Source organism: Triticum dicoccoides, chromosome 1B (assembly GCF_002162155.2).
Source record: "Triticum dicoccoides isolate Atlit2015 ecotype Zavitan chromosome 1B, WEW_v2.0, whole genome shotgun sequence".
Taxonomy (NCBI): domain Eukaryota; kingdom Viridiplantae; phylum Streptophyta; class Magnoliopsida; order Poales; family Poaceae; genus Triticum; species Triticum dicoccoides.
The window spans coordinates 304,010,052-304,015,575 of NC_041381.1; the positions used below are offsets into that span (position 1 = coordinate 304,010,052).

The 5,524-nt window shown below is 46.4% G+C and overlaps 1 pseudogene; it reads left to right on the forward strand.

Annotated features, from left to right (window-relative positions):
• LOC119332115 overlaps positions 1 to 1,213 on the forward strand; it is a 16,814-nt pseudogene extending 15,601 nt beyond the window's left edge.
• The last annotated feature ends 4,311 nt before the right edge of the window (positions 1,214 to 5,524 follow it).

The window sequence follows — 5,524 nt, forward strand, 5'->3', positions numbered from 1 at the left end:
CAGCTGCAGCGCCACCACCTAAACACGGACGCCGGCCTCCACTGCCACCGCCAACCACCACATCGACCTGATCTGGGCCGGGGGCCAGATCCGCCACCAGGACGATCCAGGGCGCCGGATCCCCACGGGCTGCGCCAGAGAGGAAGGAGGCGGCGCCGGCCACCAGAACGCCAGAGGAGGGGAGGGAGCTGAGGCAGGGCCGGCCCGACGGCCGCCACCATCGAGCAGAGGAGGGACGCCCCGCGACGGCCCCCATCTGCGCGCGGGAGGGAGCAGCCCCGCCGCCGCCAGCGCCACGCGGCCTTAGGCTGGCGACGCCCCCGGCGGCAGTGAGGGAGGAGGGCAGGGCGAGTGGGGCGTGGGGAGGCGGCGCTAGGGTTCCTCCCGGGGGCGCCCGCGGGAGCGCCTCGGGGAGGGAGGGGTTTGTTCGGAACTGTACCATGCACTCAGTTGAAGAAAGTCTGCTTTTGTACCAGCACATTTGATGTATATTCTTATCCTTACTATGAACGAACTAAGGTGAAAATTGTTTTCTCTGCAGTATGTGGCACATAACTATCTACACATCTTCATTCTTCTTCTTATGTTCAATGCGTGTCAACACTACGAACCATAGTCCGGAGACAACCTATGAGTTGACGAGGCAAGATACCTTGCCAACGACAGAGTCAAGTCAGACCTAAGGAATATCGGGAGAACTGTGCTCCATACCTTCTGGTGGCAAAGTAGAGATCCATGGACAAAGGTCTAATCTTACTACAGCGAAGAGCTTGAGACCAGATTCTTTCTGGCAGGATATGCATGTGCAAGCCTCATTATACTGTAAATTTGCACGTATATATATGGCTTCCGTGCGATTTGGGATGTAACGCACAATTATTTGAGGGATATTGGGACTACATGTAAATTGGTTGTCACCTGCATCACATAATAATTGTAGATAGTATGGTGCAGGGAAAACATTGATTGACCTAGGCAGATCACTCGATTGGGTGTCACAGCTAGTCGGATGATATAGGTGGAAAACAAGTAGGCAAGGTTACCCAGGTTCATGCACTCTCGGTGGATGTAAAACTCTATTTCGTGCTTGATTGTATTGATGGATGGGGTGTACAAAGTACAGGGATGATCTTGGGGTGTGTTTGATTGGCGAACCAAATGCAATGTAATGAAATGGTTCCATTCCAGTGGACCGGGTCGGTTTCATAATTCATTCTAGTGTTTGGTAGTAGGCAAAAAGTATAATGGGTTGGTTTCGCTCCCGTATTTGGTTAAAGAGTTGTAATGAAAAGTAGAAAGCATAAAATTTGAATTTTTGTTTGTAATTTCAAGACAAATGATATAATGTTAGCCTGCCTCAAATTAATTGTCTTGGATTTGTGTAGACATGGATGTACCTAACACTATCTGTATTTAGACAAATCTAAGACAATTAATTCGGGACGAAGGGAGTATATATGTTGACAAGCATGACACATTATGGGAATGTTGCATGAAAAACAAAATAATTCCTATGAAACAACTAAGATCTGATCTATGAAGATGCTAGCAACGGGAGATCTATGAAGATGCTAGCAACGAGAGGGAAAGTGAAAGTGCAACTAATCCTTGGATGGTTTTGGTAATTAATAACAACATATATGTCATTGATCTAATGAACATTGATGATAGATTTGAAAAAAGATCAATGATTGGCATGGCATGGACTAATGGATGTGGACCCCTCAAAATGTGAAGAACAAGATGTGGATACCCCAAGACTCTACATTTTTGGTTTAGTGATCCAAGATCACATTGAGTCCCTTAGGAAAGCCAATACTATTAAAAGAGGGTGAGGTATTGTTGATGAGGTTGTTGCTCAAAGTGCTCAGTGATATTGCTCCAAAAATCCTCAACCACTTTCCCACAATCACATCTGTCGAAACCCTAAATCATCATTTCGGTCCCATCGATACTATCTACCCCGGACTCATCGAGATGATCATTCTATTGCCACAGCCAAAACCCTAACATTTCAGTCCGACCGAATTGGTCTCGGTCTCACCGAGAAGGCCTTGCCAAGTTTCTGTGATGAAGTCGCTTCGTTTCGGAATCACCGAGGCAAAATGATCAGAATTACCGAAGTGTGGCTCTACCCTAGCCATTGCACTTCGGTCTCACCGAGATGATATAATCGGTCTCACCGAAAACGCTAACGGTCAAGTCTTTTGCACTAGTCGGTCTCACCGAGATTTTCATATCGTTGCCACCGAGTTAGGTCAAAGACTTGTAACCGTTGGATTTTTGGTGTTGCCTATTTATACCCCTCCACCACCACTCACTCTCAAGAGAGAGCCATCAGAACGAAACACAACTTTCACCATTCATTTTCTGAGAGAGAACCACCCGCTCATGTGTTGAGATCAAGAGATTCCATTCCTACCATTTGAACCTTGATTTCTAGCCTTTCCAAGTTGCTTTCCACTCCAATTCTTCTCCTACCCAAGCCAAATATGTGTGAGAGAGATTGAGTGTTGAGGAGACTATCATTTGAAGCGCAAGAGCAAGTAGTTCATCACCAACACAACATCTATTACCTTTTGGACAGTGGTGTCTCCTAGATTTGTTAGGTGTCGCTTGGGAGCCTCCGACATGATGTGGAGTTGAACCAAGAAGTTTGTAAGGGCAAGGAGATCGCCTACTTCGCGAAGATCTACCCGAGTGAGGCTAGTCCTCCATGGACGGAAGCCATGGTGGAATAGGCAAGGTTGCTTCTTTGTCGACCCTTCGTGGGTGGAGCCCTTCGTGGACTTGCGCAACCGTTACCTTTCGTGGGTTGAAGTATCCATCAACATGGACGTATGATAGCACCACCTATCGGAACCATGCCAAAAATCATCGTGTCTTCATTGTGTTTGAAATCTCCAAACCCCTCCTTTACTTACATGTGCAATGTTTTACTTTTCGCTGCTACACTCTTAGAATTGCATGTGTAGGGTGATACTTGACTTGCTAGAATTGCTAAAATATGCCTACAACTAAAATTGAGAAAATGTTAGGTTTTATTTGGTCAAGCAGTCTAATCACCCCTTCCCTCTATACATACTTTTGATCCTACAAGTGGTATTATTGCTTTGGTTTTACAACCTAGGAGAGTATGGCGTCTAGTAAGGGAAACTACCACTGTAGAGGTCCATATTTTGATGGTACAAACTTTGTTAGTTGGAAGCATAAGATGAAAATGCATATTCTTGGTCATAACCTCGCCGTTTGGGCTGTTGTTCGTATTGGCTTGCAAGGTGAATTCTTTGAGGATGGTAGAGAATCAGATCATGAAGTAACCACGGAAAAATTGAAGATGTTGCAATACAATGCTCAAGCTTGTGACATTCTCTTCAACAGTTTGTGCCCTGATGAGTTCAACAAGATTAGCCGCCTCGAGAATGCAAAGGAAATTTGGGATACTTTGGTTGATATGCACGAAGGTACCGAGTCCATCAAGGAATCCAAGTTGGATGTGCTTCAAAGCCAACTTGACAAGTTCAAGATGAAGGATGGTGAAGGAGTCGTCGAAATGTACTCTAGGCTTGCTCTCATCACAAATGAGATTGCCGGCATAGGAAGTGAAGAGATGACTAACAAATTCATCATCAAGAAGATCCTTAGAGTCTTGGATGGAAAATATGATACCGTGCGCACATTGATCCAAATGATGCCCAATTACAAAGATCTCAAGCCTACAAAAGTCATTGGAAGAATTGTTGCTTATGAGATGTCACTCAAGGACAGGGAGGAGCTCCACAACAAGTCAAGTAGTGCATACAGAGCTTCAAGTGAAGCTCCTACAACTTTAAGTGACAAGCATGTTGGAAATATGCCCTAGAGGCAATAATAAAGTGGTTATTATTATATTTCCTTAATCATGATAAAGGTTTATTATTCATGTTATAATTGTATTGATCGGAAACTTAAATACATGTGTGAATATATAAACAATAATAAGTCCCTAGTAAGCCTCTACTAGACTAGCTCGTTGAAGCCTCTACTAGACTAGCTCGTTGATTAAAAGATGGTTAAGGTTTCCTGACCATAGACATGTGTCATCACTTGATAAGGGGATCACAACATTAGGAGAATGATGTGATGGATAAGACCCATCCGTTAGCTTAGCATATGATCGTTCAGTTTATTGCTACTGCTTTCTTAATGTCAAATACATATTCCTTCGACCATGAGATCATGCAACTCCCGGATACCAGAGGAATACCTTGTGTGCTATCAAACATCACTTCGTAACTAGGTGATCATAAAGGTGCTCTACAGGTATCTCCGAAGGTGTCTGTTGAGTTGGCGTGAATCAAGATTGGGATTTGTCACTCCGTATGACGGAGAGGTATCTCTGGGCCCTCTCGGTAATACAGCATCACAAGAAGCTTGCAAGCAAAGTGACTAAGGAGTTAGATACAAGATGATGTATTATGAAACAAGTAAAGAGACTTGCCAGTAACGATATTGAACTAGGTATAGAGATACCGACGATCGAATCTCGGGCAAGTAATAGACGAAGGGAATTACGTATGTTGTCATAAAGGTCGACCGACAATGATCTTCGTAGAATATGTAGGAACCAATGTGGACATCCAGGTCCCGCTATTGGTTATTGACCGGAGAAGCATCTCGGTCATGTCTACATCATTCTCGAACCCTGTAGGGTACGCACGCTTAACGTTCGTTGACGGTATAATACTACATGAGTTATGTATGTTGGTGACCGAATGCTGTTCGGAGTCCCGGTTAAGATCACGGACATGACAAGGAGATCCGGAATGGCCCGAAGGTAAAGATTGATATATAGGATGAAGGTATTCGGGTTTCGGAAAGGTTTAGGAATGCACCGGTTTACCATCGAAGTGCCGAAAGGGGTTCCGGGAGGCAACTGGTAGGTTATACCTACTTGGTGGGCCTCATGGGCCAATGAGGGAGGCGCACCAGCCCACAAGGGGGCTGGGCACGCTCCACCTCCCCTGCCCACGCGCCAGAAGGAAGGAGGAGGTGCCCTAGGGCAGCTGCCCCCCTTTCCTTCCCCCACGCACCTAAGATGGAAGGGGGGCGCCTAGGCAGGCGCCTAGGGCAGCCTCCGGCCCCCTTGGGGCACGCCGTAGGGCTGCCTCCCCTCCCCCTCCACCTATATATATGAGAGGAGGGGAGGGGGCGCCACACCATGAATCCCCAAGCCGTGTGTTGGCGCCCCCTCTCCCTCTAGTTCATCCTCCGCTCTAAATCTGTTGTGCTTTGCGAAGCCCTATGGAAATAGTTTCACTACCACCGTCATCACGCCGTGGTGCTGCCGGAACTCATCTACTACTTCGCCCCTCTTGCTGATCGAGAAGGCGAGGACGTCATCGAGCTGAACGTGTGCTAAACGCGGAGGTGCCGTGCGTTCGGTGCTTGATCGATACGGATCGTGAAGTTGCACGACTACATCAACCGCGTTGATAAACGCATCCGCTTAGCGATCTACAAGGGTATGTAGATGCTCTCTCCT